This window comes from Pezoporus wallicus, unplaced genomic scaffold (genome assembly GCF_028554395.1).
Source record: "Pezoporus wallicus isolate ANWC-B61680 ecotype Strahan unplaced genomic scaffold, APGP_CSIRO_Pwel_v1 scaffold_2146, whole genome shotgun sequence".
NCBI lineage: Eukaryota > Metazoa > Chordata > Aves > Psittaciformes > Psittacidae > Pezoporus > Pezoporus wallicus.
In genome coordinates this window covers 420,449-436,310 of record NW_026639769.1, presented here as the reverse complement: position 1 = coordinate 436,310, position 15,862 = coordinate 420,449, and positions in this window count along the sequence as shown.

Here is a 15,862-nt window from a genome sequence, read left to right as displayed (position 1 = left end):
GTCTCTTTCTCTAAACATATATTTGCTAGAAAATGCTAACTAAATGCTAATTAAAGCAAAGGATTGGCCTCTTTTATTCCTGGAAGAGGAACTAAAGAAAGAACACAGGAAAGAAAAAGAGGCACAAAAATAGCTCGAACACAGGCAAGCATAAGTTCAAAAGTTTAAAGTGTACTTTTCTGAAAGAATCAGTTTTCAAGGCAGTGGATTATTCCTGAGTCCTTGTGTCAGCTCCCTGATCTGCCACATGTAGTATTATTATCATGTTACTTAACATGTTTTTAAACTTTCAGCAAGATCCTTTAATGACAGTTTTTACACTAGTAGACACTGAGCATAAAATAAATGGGCAGGTGGAATGAAATACAAACGTTTTTTGTTCCCTGAACTATCTTTGCATATTGATGAAGAGCTTATGGATGACCAGGCGCACCTGAAAGGACTAGCCCATGAAACTACATCTCAGTTTAAAGCCAATACACAGTTGTGCACGTATGATACACTTCCAGAAATCAATGCAATTCTAGTTCAAGTAGAGATGACAGATATACTATAATCTGCACTAGACTTTTAGATGGCATACTCTCAGTTCGACATAGCCACTATTCTGAAAATTTAATCAGGCATAACATCTAACAGCTTAACCCATGGCAAGCACAAGCTGCATATACTTGCCTCACAGCACGGTTATTGTGATCGGGAGCAATAGCTGCACGCCGTCCACGCTTTCCTTTGCCTCTCCGGTAACACCTCTTCATTTCTACTTGTAAAACAAACACACACACATACTTCAATGCTACTTGCCTGGAACAGTCACAACAGTCTCTTAACACAGCCTCTTTTCGATGAAATAGCTTTGCAAAGGCCTAGAGATCAAAGCCATTTAAGAGAGTAATTTACTTGAAAGAGTTTCTTTCAAGCAAAAGAAAGTCCAAGCGGCACCGTATCTTAAAGAAAGACAGACCATTACTACTGGCTGTTCGAAGGGAGGCTGAAGTAAACAGCGTGCGGCGCTGACCGCCTTCCCCACGCAGCACGAGTAAACGTGCTCTTGCCAAGTCCCGCCATGCGCAGCACGGAGAAGAGCGTGTTTACAACCACCAGCCTCCTCCCAAACAGAGGAGCTTCCACGACACGGGGACAACCCAAAGCGACTCACAGCGATCTCCCTGCTTGCCGCGCCGGGCCCAGGTGCCGGACGAGGCCTCCCGCCTACAGCAGCCAGGCTGGACAGGCGGGGGTTTGTAAACGGCCAGGCCCACTGACCGCTCGCACCACGAGCGCTTCCTCACTCCTGGCGACTTCGCTGTTGGGCCGAGACCAGCCCCGCGGCTCCCCCGCCCCGCTAAAGCCAAAACCCCTAACGCAAAGGCCAAACGAGCACCCCTTACCGGCTCTGACCCTCAGGGCGCCCCAACGCCGTCACGGCTCCGCCCGCTCGACGACGGACCTGGTGATTGGCATCCGCCCCCGCCTCGTAGGTATACATGGGTAGGTGTGTGTGAAGGTGTCGTTTACCGCGGTAGGGAGGTAATAGAGTAGGGAAGTGAGGGCTTTCAGGGGGTTAAGGGGTGGGAGTGTGTGAGGGGAGCCGCGGTCAGGGCTTCGGAGCGTTTACTGTGAGGAGCAGCGCTGGGCTGAGGGACGAGCTGGTGAGGCCTTGCTGCTGCTGGTCAGTGTGTTTGGGGCCAAGGGCTGGGAGAGGCTGCTGGGGAGGGTTCACGGGCGGCACGGGTAGGGCAAGGGGTGGAAGAGAGTCAGTAGTTGAGTTCTGTGAGGGGAAATGCTTATTTTTCATTAATTGGGTTTGAAGGCAGTACGTTTGTAGGAGGTGTTAGGGGAAGGAGGCAGAGATGTGTGTTTCTGAGCAATGGGGTCACTGAAAGGGTGCCACTGCTTCCTTCGGTGGGTCAGTCATTGGTTAAAGGCCATTGCTTGGCTTTGGGGAGCCAGAACTTGGTACAACCTCTTTAAATTTCTCAAGAATTTAGGAGAGTGCTGGTTCTGAAGTGGCCTTCTCAGCTGAGGAGTCTTAATGCTTAAAATAGTCTTTGAGCTGCCTTCTGGGCAGCAAGCAGATAGATGGGTGATATTGAGGCAATAAATCTAGGGCAGCTTTGGGAAGCATGCAGCAAATGGAAAAGTTAAGAAAAAAGTTGGGGCTGCAGCAATCAGTAACAACTCAGGTGGTCAGCAAAATCTGAAAGAGCTATAAAAGGATGTAGTGGTAACTACCATCATTTTATAGTCCTTGTAAGAAACCTCTTCTTAATCTTTTACTAAAAGTGCCCTTCAGCTGCTAGTGTACAGTGGCCTTCTTCCTCCCCTTCCTGCTTGTATAACATTTAATTAAGAAAACCAGTATGGTAAAAATATTAATTCATTTTATGGATGATGAAGGTTACAGCAAAACATGAGCTGTAGTTCACACACACACAAAAGTGGAAAACCAGATTTACTCTTTTTTCTTCCAAATGCTTGGGTTTGGTTTGTTTTTGTCACTTTAAGAATTTTAAATAATAAAATGCCAGTACTGGGAAAATAGGCAATAGGTTTTTACTTGTTTCTTTAAATGTTTGGACCTTGCACAAGTTTGCTGTGGGTGTGTCGCAGGAGAGTAATTCTTGGGAGATAGTAATTTATTCTGCCTCCTACTTGCCTGGGCTGTGTTTTAAGATCAAAATGCAGAGTCAGAAATAGCCAGGAATGTGTGCCTTTAAGGATATAAACAGCTGGAGAATTCACCTGCAGTTTGTATAACGTGAGCTCTATGCCTTTACAAGGCAGATTACCTGCATGGTCTAATTCTAAGGCATTTTTTTGTTGTTGTTGATTAGGCCTCTTTTTCATAGTGATTTAGTGATATTAATCTTTAGCTTCCAGAAGATAATTTCGGATTTTAATACAGTAACAGGAGAAGAATGAAAGTGCTGATAGAAAGCTGCCTCAGCAGTCCTTTCCATGAACTGTTCAGTTGTTGATACTGTCACTGGTGTAGACTGGGTTCAGAACAATGGTTTATACTTGATTTCTGTGTAAATGCGATGCTGGTACAGCTGTGGACAGCATTCTAGGGAATGTTTGGGTTTTTTCCTGTTGTTTGTTGGCTCACGGGCAGTAGTAATTCAGCATGTCTAATGTTTTACAAGTGATGGTATGACTTTCCTTCTCTTGGCTTTGTTTCATCGTGTTAATTTCAATGCTAGTGAGCAGTGTTTCAGGTTTTGTGGTGCTGTTTGTAAGCTGTTGGTTTGACTCCACTGAAAAAGAATTAGTATCAGTGAAGAAGTGTGTTAAATGATTTGTTTTCACACTTGTATTGCATATACTTACTATGGGAATCCATAGACAAGAATAGCCTGGTAGATAATTCAGAGCTCGCTGTTTTTCCATTTATGCATTTAAATAAAATATATAAATAAAATACGTCACCCTTATGGTTGCTCCTTAGCAATTGTTTGTCTAACCTTTTCTTAAAGCCTTTTGATTTTGTTTGTTCTGATGATTTTATTGTATCTCTCACTGAAAGATTTTTCTGATGTGTTACTTCAATGCTTATTGCTGCAATTCAAAACCATTACTGCTATTCCTTCTGCCTTCTGTGGATATAAGAAACAATTTAAAACAATTTATTACCTTTCTTCCTGCAACCATATTCCATATTTTAAAATTGGTAATGCTGTCCCAGTTTTCTTTTTCTCTAGATTAAAGAGTGGCTAAAGAATGCCAATTTGCCGTGATGTTACGTATGGCAACTTTTAGCTTTGATCATTCTCTCTTCCGGTTTGGACCCTTTTCATGGGGATCACATACTTCCTTGAAGTGTGCTCCCAAAAAGTGGATATACCACTGCTCAGTTGAAGCCTTCCTGGTGCTGAGTGTGTTTTGCAGGATGTACTCACCTTTGATAGTCATGTGATGTTGTACGCCTGCACAACAGTGTTGGTGTTCAGGAAGCTTATGGTCAAAAGGGATGGGGAGTTCCACTTTGGGAACTGCTATGTGATCAGCCTTTTTTCAGTCTGTGTTTGCGGAACTGGCTGCGCTTGGGCTGGTTACAGTTGAATGCTGCTCTGCTCAGGCTGGTTCTTGGACTTGTGGAGGCCATTCTGACCTGCAAAATGGACTGTGCCATCAAACTGTGTCCTTCATTTGCTCTGGTTGTTCTTGTAATTCTTTGACTCTTGTACTTACTTGAGAGACTGGTTTTATACCTGTTTAGTCCATTAAATAGATATGTCCAAGCTATATTTACTTAGTGTAGTAAGTTTAAAATATAATTCTAAATTTCATTAAAACATTCGGTAAAGACCAAACTTTGGAACTAACATTAGAATTTATGGTTTGGATGTAGGCTGAGGGTTGTTGCAGTATAGTGAGTTGCTTTTCAGCTGAGCTGCAGTACCTGCGTTCATTCTTATCAATCACATATGATAATTAAAATTAATTTGCCTAAACTCCTTGTAAGCTTAAACTGTGTATTTTCTCATGCTTGGTAGGGGTTAAACTTGCAATTTTAAGCTTAGCTTACATAAGGCAACTCATTAAACTGTGGTAAATGGGAGGTGTACTTGGGCCCATGAATTACCCTGGGCTTGCGCAGGGTAATCAAAAGCAGGATTTTATCTAACCATAAAATTTACCCTTGTTCTAGTGCCACTGAAATCAAAGCAATTGCAGTAAGAGCCTATGGAACTTTGTATGCTCGCACTTTGCATTGTGAGTTGCCAAAGCTTTCAGGTGTGTCTGAATGTGGAAGTTGCTGTTTGACTTTTTATCTTAGCTTTCTGAATATTCTGCTGTCCAGTGTTGTGCTCTGCTGTTCATGATGAAAATCGCTTTTGGGTTCTGCATCAGGTGATGCAGGAGGGAATAAAGTGCTGTCGCATTTAAGGATTTCGGGTGATGAATTGTCATAGTACATATAATGATCAGTAACTTGCTGTGTTTATGCGGCACGTGGTTTACTTTCTGTTTGTTTGTTTGTTTGTTTTAAATCTCGAGATTCCCAAACATTCCTGATGGCCCTGGGGGGGTGGAACTCCTTCAGGGTCTGACGGGTGGTGGAAACACGGGAGCGAGCAGGTCTGAGCCGCCCCAGGAGGGGGCACTAGCGCACTTGCACAAAGCTGCTGTCTCTCGGCTCAATTGGCTCTTTCCTTTTGATCTCTTTTGTCCCAAGTATCGAATTCCTATAAAAATCAATTTAAAAAGCAGAAGTACACAAACGAGTCTCTTTGAAACACTACTTAGAGTGTATTTGTTTTGTATTTATAGATCTAAGGTCCCGCAGCACTGATGTTACATATTTTAACCAGACTTCTCTCCAAGCAAGAAGCTTCGTTTTCCTGATATATCAGCTTTGTCTCCCTTGCAGGTCAGAGGTTGAGAGAAAAACCTGAAAAGTTGGCAAATGAAACTGAACTTTTGCAGTTTATATCATTTCATTACCTAAAAGGGTGGGATTGTTGTTTGTTTGTTTTGTATTTGTTTTGTTTGTTTGATTTTTTTGTTTGTTTGTCTGGGTTTTTTTGTTTGTTTAAATTCAGTACTTCTGGCCGTTAATACGGCAAGAAGTATTTTTATGCTAATAAATGACTCCTGGAAATTTTGTGGTAGGTTCTGTATCTATCAGCTCTTATGTATATATATAAAATACTGTGCTTCCTACTAGTGCACTGTTTTCCTTTCAAGTATCTTTAGCCATGAGAAATATTCTGGTCAAATCTTGTCTTCTCTTCAGTGCTGCTGTTCTTAATGGAAGTTTTCAGAGATAATTTAATGAATACTCTGCTGATTAATAAACTTTTTTTTCCTGTGTGGTCAAAAAGGAATAAAAAGTCTCAAAACCCTGTATGTGAAACCTATCAGAATGAAGTCTCACCTGAAAATTATTTAGGTGCTTAGGAGGGTTTCACTGACTGACAGTAATGAGGATATTTAGGTTATATTTTTGCTAGCACTTGGGGAGAGACTTAATGGCTTCTGATTACAATCTGCAGATTGACTGCAGGTAAGTGGGTGCCAACAATTTACTTGGTTTGTACAATGAAACTGTGGTGTTATGGGTCTCAGTAGTTAGGCTGGCACATTCCAGGTGATAGCCTGTGGTAAAAACCCATCTCTGAGACCTTCTACTTGTCATTATCTGCTCTCTCCCAGGAAGGCCCAGGTGATTGGGCTGTGCTACCTCAGTGACTACTCGTCACTTCCTGTGACTGCAGTAGCCCAGTACAGAGCTGTGTTGTTGCTGCTGGTATTTGGAGCTGTCTGGAGGAAGCAAACAAATAGAATCCCTGACTCACAATGACAGGACAAAAAACCCAAACCCTATTCGATGTTAAGGGAAAAGTTGCAGGTACGCTCCTGATCCATGTAGCATGAAACTAGTGAGTGCAGAATGGCAGGTCTGGTGGCTGCTGTTGCCAGTTTGTTAGAGAAGTGCATTTATCACGTTTCCTGCTGTAGCCTCTATGGGTATTAGAATGCATGAATCACTAGGCTGCTATACTTGCGTATAGACTCTGCTATTGCAAGGGAGGCATGGTCTTAGATATAAAGAAAAGATGTACCTGTACTTGCTAATGTCAAAGTCAAGTGACTGACCTGATATGTCTACTGAGTTACTTTCCAGAATGGAAAAAAAAAAACAACAAAACAGCCTAAAATTGAGAATTCAGAAGATCAGGAGCTGTACTGTGCAGTAGCTCACTTTAGTTGTGCATATGTGGATTTATGTTTGAAATCTTTTTCACTAGAAAGACAAGCTGAAATCCAGACTCTGCTAAATTTTACTCGGTAACCTGCATTTGTCTTAAAGTAGCTCTTCTTGACTCTGATTCTGAATTGATGTTAAAAATCTTCTGACTTTTGCTGTAAAAAGAAGGGTTTACTTTGTTGCTTTGGTTCAGACTTGCTACTCCTGTGATGTAGGGCAGGCTTTTGTGCACCAGCTAGTTTTTTAAAGTCTGTTCCAGAAATGGCTGCTCTTTAATACTACATCTGTCTTTCAAAATAGCATGCGGTCTCTCAGACAGCAAACCGCTAGATATCTGCAAAGCCCTTTTGAATGATTTTGATGTTTTAGCTAAATGTCTTAAATGTGATTTATGTGCAGTATGAACAGTTACCTAACACTTGAAAATGTCTTTTGTTTTTTGACTTCTGCCATTATGACTTGTGTGCTCAATCTACAAATTAGTAAATAAAGTAACAATACTCTCCTCTCGTGCTGGTGGTGTAGGTATATGTAAGTTGTATGTGTGTACACACATAGATGAATGTGTCTCAGTCTACAAACCCAGGACTTCATTACCACATATTTCTGTGTATGGGTGGAGGGAATGCTAATTTGAAGGCATGAGATTTGCAAATGATTTTGACCACAGAGGTGTCTGTGCTCTGACATGTTTCCTGTGGTGCTGCATATCTGATGTTTGTCAGTTCAAAATCATAGAATAGTTAGTGTTGGAAAGGACCTTAAGATCATCTAGTTCCATCTGCCCTGCCATGGGCAGGGACACCACACACTAAACTGTGTCACCCAAGACTCCATCCAGCCTGGCCTAGAACGCTGTCAGGGATGGAGCATTCACAACTTCCTTGAGCAACCCATTCCAGTGTTTCACCACCCTCCCAGTAAAGAACTTCTTCCTTATATCTAACCTGAACTTCCCCTGTTTAAGTTTGAATCCATTACCCCTTGTCCTGTCACTACAGTCCCTAGTGACCAATCTAAGAAAATAAAAGCTGTCCCCTTCATTAATAATTTAGTGCTGTTTTGAAGCGTTTTTTTGTTTGTTTTTGTGTTGTTTTTTTTTTTTAACAAATGCAGGTGATAAAATGATCTTTCAAGCAGGAAGGGATGGTAAGGGGCTTTGCACTGCCAGAACATGAAAACGCATCTTATGTTCCTTAGAGAGTGGAATATCCTGATGGTGTGCTCTTTGAAGAAACCTGTGTCTAATAATGCTGTCCTGCCTCTTCCTAGGGGGAAAACTTAGGATGTTTATTGGGCGGTTAAGTTCTTGGTATAAATAATGCTGTCTTTAGAGTAGTGGCAGCTGGCAGCTTTTTCATTCTTCCTCCAGACTTATTTGTTCAGCTTATGGGCCTCTAATACACAAAGTGCTTGCAGTTACAAGATTGATTTCTAGCCTCGTTTTTACAAATTGCCAGTGAAAAGAACTGGTCAGCATCTCCAAGGAAGCATTTTCTTTTAGGGTGAAAATTGTGTTTGCTGCTTTAAATTCTCCCTTGTCTGCTTTGGATGTAAGTTGTACTTTTATACAGAGAGAAGTGAACTGTTTTGCTTTTACACATCAATAGCAGATGTCAGGAGTCTGACAGCTGATTTCCCACTGGAAGGAAAATTGGTGACACAGACCATAGGAATCATCTTTTTAGTAGACTTTTATGTTAAATGTGCAAGGCTTTGAACAGATATAGAAACCAATGGTAATGCAGGTAAAAGAATCCCATCTCCAGAGATGTCAGTCTGGAAACCAGTGTTTCACTTGCAGAAAGCAACACTTTATTGAAGTTTATAGCAACTTAACTAAAGACACAGTGTCACAGGGCTACTAACACCTCATTTCTCAACGTCTATATCCTGCTTACATCCAAAGGAAAGTAATTGGTGAGACTTGTGTGCGGGAAGCATTGTAATTATGTGACTGTGGTTCTCAGAAATGCACAGTAAATGAACACAGTGCTGTCTTAGAGCATGAGCTTCCTCAATTATCTTGTATGTGTTGTGTGCTATAGATGTACCCTTTGTAAAAGTACTGTTTGAATGATTCAAGAGCGATTCAACTTGTTTAGTCTTTCCTCCTCATTGTCTTTGAAGGTATGTGGTGGAATTCCTTGTTTCAAGTGTTCTTTGTTTTTTTTTTTAAGGAAAAGGGAATGAAAGTTTTATGAGATAAGAATTCTTCCTTCTGAATCCTCTGTCAGGGAGAATGCAGCAGGAGCAGTAGGAAGAAGCTCAGCCCAGTGTATGCAGAGACTAGTGTGGGAGCCTTCCTGTTATTAAGGTGTAAAAGTATTGAGAGTAAGTTTCTTTGGAGGTCTTTCAGGAGCAGACCCTGAAGGAGAAAGTGTGAGAGAAGGGAAAGTTACCATGGGAAAGCAGTCTCCATATTCCAGTACATTCCGTAGAGGGTACTTGTGGGTTCTTTGCTTTGATGGCAGGGGAAAGGGTTTGAAGGGAAGTTAAAAAGATGCCAACCGACAGATACGTAGTCTCATAATGATACCGCATGTCATCAACTCATGTCTTGGTTACTATTTATATACTGTTTCATATTCCGGATACTTCCAGATGTATCATTGTGGCCTTAGCCTTAAAGACTACTGGGCTTTTGCATATGTATATTGATATTTATGATGGACCTTGGCATTGCCTGCCACTGGAATGCCTGTTTTACATCTTGTGGACGGCACCATAGACTCTCTGCTTCATGGAGCCTTTCTAGGACCTGTTATACTCACTACTTGTTTTCTGTGCACTGAATAGAAGCCAGGACAGTGAACTGTGGACAGTTATAATTACCAGCATAGACATCACCCTGTAGATTTCAGTTCATGTGCCTAGGTGCAAAAGTCTCCCTATGGGAATAGCACTACAAGTTCTGTCCTGTATAGAATCATAGGATCATAGAATAATTAGGGTTGGAAAGGACCTTAAGATCATCTAGTTCCAACCCCCCTGCCATGGGCAGGGACACCTCGCACTAAACCATGTCACCCAAGGCTCTGTCCAACCTGGCCTTGAATGCCACCAGGGATGGAGCATTTACAACTTCCTCGGGCAACTCATTACAGTGCCTCACCCCCCTCACAGTAAAGAACTTCATCCTTATATCCAAACTAAACTTCCCCTGCTTAAGTTTTAACCTCTTACCCCTTGTCCTATCACTATAGTCCCTAATGAAGAGTCTCTCCCCAGCATCCTTATAAGCCCCCTTCAGATACTGGAAGGCTGTATCTATAAATTAATAAAATTAACTTTCTGCACAGTTTATGATCTATCATTTCTTTGTAGCTGTGGAAAAAAGCTGTAATAAAAAGGTATTTTAGACCAAGACATACAGCACTTACATACAAAACAGTTAACTCTTTCTGGAAAGAGATATTAGATAAATCACTAAATTAAAACAAAACTGCCAATACGGTAGTCTTATTCTTAGCAGTATTTTGTAAGGTCTTCAAAAGTCTAAAGATAACTGTAACTGCTCATGTACTTTGTGGAACTGAAGCAGTAACTGTAGCCTATAAAATTTAATATATCCTCAAAACATCCAAACAATACCAGCCGACTAAATGTTAGCTTTCAGCTTAATTGGGTGGATGTCAAAAAAGAGGTAGGATATAGAAGATGGTTTTTGGGCTTGGTTGAGCTATCATTTCCCTGAGCAAAGCCCTTTCTGATCAGGAGCTGGAAATCTCTGCAGGTCCCAAGGAAAGAAGAATAACGGAAGTAACTGTCTGTAGGATAGTGCAAATACCATACTATAATCTTGTGGGAAATGAGGAAGGGATGAGAGAACTCTGTATGAAATGGTTAACAGCTTCCAGAGGCTCTAAGGGGCTACCAGACCATGGGGTTTAAGCACTATTAATTACCCAGAAAGGTGGAATTGTGTGTGCTGTGTAGTTTTATTTTTTTTATTCCATCCCTCCCCCACCAACAACTGAGTGTAAGTCGACTAATAGCATTTACTTGTTTTCTTTATAAAACATGCCTGCTTTCATAAACCTAACAGACAGTGCAATTATGTCAGCTGGTAGGAGCATCCTCACCTTCAGTATTGAATCTATTGTATCACCTTTGTTCAGACTGTCAAGTGTGAAAGAAAAGGAAAATACAGATGATCACCAAGTGTGTGTAAGGTTAAGGTCTAGGAGAACTGTGACAGAAGTGATATTAAACGGAGGGCATTGTAAAGTGATAAGTCAGTGAAGTAAAACTGCTCCTAAAAGTTCTGGATAAAATTAAAATAGCAGATTAATGTCTTTATAGAGTGTAGCTCTACCTGTATTCTGTGTCCAACAGAGAAGTACTTCTGACTTGAGGAGATTGTCCTTGTTCTTGACTGATAATAAGTAGTTCAAAGACTGAAGTTATATATGCAAAGTTAGGATTGTTTAATGTGTCACTTTGTCACACATTTTACTTGCCGTTTACTGTCTTATGAGTCAGTTTCTCAATCTCTTACTCCATCCCTTCCCCCTCATCTTCTGAAAACCTCCAAAACAAAAAATGGGCAAGGTGACTCCTGCTGAGTTCAGTTATGTGGGAAGAATAAAGTTCAGTTCCCAGGCTTCTCTGCAAGTCAATTGGAAATTGTCACCAAGAGCCTCTACCACTGTACAATGCCTTTTCAATAGGTGACCTGAAGGGAGCTTGCATCCCTTGGAAAAAATCCATTACTTCAAGGTTCCCATTTCTAGTTCTGATAGAACAACTTGGAATGCTCTAGAAATGTAATATGACTGATACTAAGTGGTTGCAGGCTTTCTGAATCAGTGCCAAATGGTTTGGTGAAAAGAAAAAGTGTCACTGGAAAGACACGTCCCTGATTTCTTTCTGACTGTTGCTGGTAGTGGCAAGCAGTGCTACAGGAACTGGAGATGTTATTAAAAGTTTTGCATGCAGCACATCCACAAAGAATGTGGCTGTCCCTTAAGAGGATAAGAACTTGTCACTTGCAGGTAAAAATAATGCATTTAGGCTTAGCTAATGCTGCAGAATGTGGGGTTTGTTATGCTGCTGGCCTGTGGTGAGCTGCAGGCTGCAAGGTGTGGTGCAGGAGAAATTTCCGATTGCTTGCTGACTGTGTGCCATAAATACATTCTATGAGTTGTGTCACAGTGGATATAATCTAAGGATATAAGCAGTGCCATAAAGATATTGTTTTATCTAAACTGTACTAGTCTTAACATGTTGGGTGTATCCTACGCATTAAGAGGAATGAACTAATAAATGTTCCAATTTAAAGTCGCCTCCATAGTATTTCTTAAAACATTAATAAGTTTATGCTGGCTTGTGAAATCAGCTGTTTCCTCTTTCATTTTCTAAGTTCATACACCTGACTGGCATTTATGTTGTGTTTGCATGGCAGCTTTGTGAGACGATGGCACCAGGGTCGCTAAGGAAGGGGTAGCTAAGTCATCATCAGCTTCTGGCTGCATAACTGGCATGGCCATATCTGCATGGAACACTGTCAGAGACAATAAATCCTGTTTGATAGCTAAGGAGCTCCTTTCTTGTGCCATGTTATTTGCAGCTTTGTTCACCTGTCAAGTTTATAGTGAGCATGATGCTTGGCCAGTGGAGTTTGTTGTGGTAACTTGGCGCAGCTTGCTCTGGTGGCCAAGCAAACAAGCTGTAGACAGCTCCAGATTTGATGTGCGTCATGGTGTAGCTAAAGAGTAGGCAAGATTGGCCATAGAGGAGGAAGACACACCCTGATAGATCTGATGCAAAGCCTATTTAATTCTCTAGAATTATTTTTTATGGCATGGGGATTAGGTGCTAAATCCTCAAATGGCATTTAAAGGTTTCTTAGATAAGAACATTTAAATCTCCCAAGACATACAAAGTGCACCTCTTCAGCTTGTTTTGCTGAACCAAAACAAACTCGTTGACTTTAAAGTATCAAAATAATATGCATGGTAGGGTTTTTGGTAGTTTATAGGTATTCTGGGTCAGACATGTGACTACCTAAATTAATCTGGGGGATTAATCAGGCACTGTCTTGTTATTTTGGGGTGTAGTAACTTGACTGTCCTTTAATATTCCTGATGTTAATGAGAAAATTACCAGACTTTATTTATTTGTCTTTTTCACTGCATTTTGTTTCAACCTGCCACACCACAAAGAGGAGACTCTTTTCATGTCCATCCCTTTCCATGGATGGTGGTCTGGGTTGGTTACTGCCGCTGGCTTTTTGTCATCCTACCCTGCTGCCCATTGGTGGCTGGTTCTGGTGTGAAGGGCTGGGAAGGCATTAGCTCTGTATCCTTGGACAGCAGAAGTGTCCAGCCTAGCTTCTAAAATGCTTGAGAGCAGTGCCAGATGTGTTAATGCCAAAGCCAGTGACAAACTTTCACCAGGTTATCCTTTCCACAGGGCAGTGCTTCAGGCTGTGTCCACCTCAGTAGAAGCTGGTCTAAGTGGAAGGACTTGAGATGCTGAGATTGCTAAAGAAGCTGGTGGAGTCCTTGTTTGTTTGTGTTTGTTTTTTTTCCTGAAGGCAATTGTTTGGGCTGTTTTGTTTACCCTTTGTTATTGGAGGAAGAGGTTTTTATAGTCTGGGGGTGAGTGGGGAAGGCAGCATTAACTGATTATGTTCTTATTTTTTCTACTTTAAGGACAAATCTGGAAAGGACATCTTTAAAGACATCTTTAAGGACAAATGTCTGGAAACAGTGCCTTAAAGTATGGAATTTTAAAATAAGAAGTATCGGATCTTGAAATCACAAGTTTGCATTTGTCAAGGGTTTCCGCTGGCTGATATTGGTATTTTTAGCTTTTTTTTTTTTTTTTTTTGGGGGGGGGGGGGGGGGGGGAAGGGTTACAAACTGAGTAACACTTTCTATATTTATGAAAGAAATTGGTTTAAATACTGTAACTATCTGCTTTGCGATACAAGACTTCAACTAAGTAAGTGTCTTGTAAGCTGCTTTGGCTCTATGGGCTGTGACTAGCAAGTCCCATGGTATTTGAGAGACAAACATAGTAAATCCTGAGTGACCCTGTCTACAGGTTGTAAATCTTTCTTTGATCATTGTATGGTGAAAAATTCAAACTTTAGAGACGTGTATGGATTTTCATTGCTCTCTTACCTGATTTGTCCTGATTAAAAATTTTGGCATGAAAATGCTATCTTCTGTGTAGGTGTTTTGTTCTTCACCTGAAGCATCATCATCATGCCTATAAAATCAGAGTTGGCTGCTGTATGAATAATTAGTGTTACAAACAGAACTATGATTTCAAGTGAACAGAGCTGGAGCAGATAAAATACTTCAAAAACTGGCTTTCAAAGGAGTATATCTACACTAGTAGGGATAAATTAAAACTAATAATGCTGTGTCTATAGCACTGCTTATTTTTTTTTTTTAAATTGTTTTCAGCTCGAGTTTTGAGATTGTCCCAAGGCTTCCAGCCTGACTTCAAAGGTTGAACGATACTCTGCAGTCTGTGTTCTTGCTTGTGTGTGCATGCCTAAATGCTGGAGAGGGACTGTGTGTGTGTGTGTGCACGCATACAAAGAATGGTCAAAACAGAAGTCTTGGGGTGTAACCTCTTTGTCCTAGTACCCGTAGTTGCTGTTCTGGGGAAAAGCTATATAGAGATAGAAGACCATGTATATGATATGATAAAAAATAAATGTACCATTAAGGTTGCAAAGTCAAGCCTTCAAAAAAAATAAATAATAATTTAGACAATGCCAGAAGAAAGGTTTTCCTCAGAGGTTTAATTCGGCTCCTTTACGTGCACTGCATTAAGAAACAGTTTTCAGTTGCAGGGCTGCATCCATTTTCTCTCCCCTCTGCCCAGCGTACATCAGCAGAGGAAACCCAGAGGCTGGCAGTGTTGGTGGTCCCTCCCTGCTACCTGGTGCAACAGTAACTTCTGGATGAGGAACAAATACTGCAAGAATACAGATGAAAACTGGGGGATTGCATTGCTGCATTCCAGCAGGTTTCTGATGGTATCTTTCATGGCTTGAGGAGTTGTGGATGTTTTTTTTACACAGAAAACTTGTAAAGCTACGCACTTGACACCAAATTCACTGAGTGGTTTGTATTTCAAAGCTATAGGTATACAGTCGCTGAACTGTATTATTGTTAAATGTAAGGTACCTTGTTTACTCTCACTGTTGGAAATGCTTAAGTTGTTCAAATGCCAAAACTTTATCAACTCCTTTACCTCATTTCCCCTCTACCAGCCCTGTTTAAAGCCAAACCACCTGCCCTAAACCCCACCAAGCCTTCTCTCAGTGAAGCCTTTGGGCTGGAAGGCCCGGGGTAGAAAGACATGTGCCTTTCACTGATGGCCAGCTGGGTGAGGCTCCCACCCGTGTCACACCACACAGAAGGTGATGGATGCCCAACCCTGGGGAGGTTTCCCATGTATGGGAGAGCTTGGGAAGGCAATTTGCTGTGGGCAAACACCTGAATGCAGAGCAATGGAGGATTATATTATTCTGCAGATATATAATGTTCTTCTGAAGGTATAGCGTTCTTCTAAAGAACATTATACCTGGTACAGCTGAAAGGGAGCGTTGTTGTGCGAGTGTGAGGTTTTTTTACTCATTTATTTGGTTTTAACTCCGATGAGGAGCTTTAATAGTTCATGCAGGGCCGCGGCCGACTGGCAGGGGGCGATACAGCGCCAGGCCCCGCCGCAGGTGAACCGGGTCGGTGGGCGCTTGTAGGGGAGTGTGAAGCCGGAGGGGTTTCTGTGGCCTTAAACCATCGTCCCCAGAGGTGGTCACTGTGCATAAAACACATGGAGTTCAGTTTTGACAAGCGCACTGGTGGTGTATATCTGGGGAGTCAGCACATAAATGAAGCAATTGCTGGGTAGTAGACAGAAGGATTATGTGTGTGCTGCTGTGTTCAGGGTATCTTTTTCTTATTAAGACCAGCTTTCATAAAGAAATACCATATATGCAGGTGAAATTCTGCACTTATGGATATAAAGAAATGCTAGTCCTTTTCAGGCCAGAACTTCTTAACTTTTAACCCTGACTTTAGATGGTACCAGTTTATCTGCTGGGTTGGTCTTATGAGAACAGTACATGAAAATGTGCACGGAAGATTTCAGTGGCAGCATGCATGTGTTTTAAAA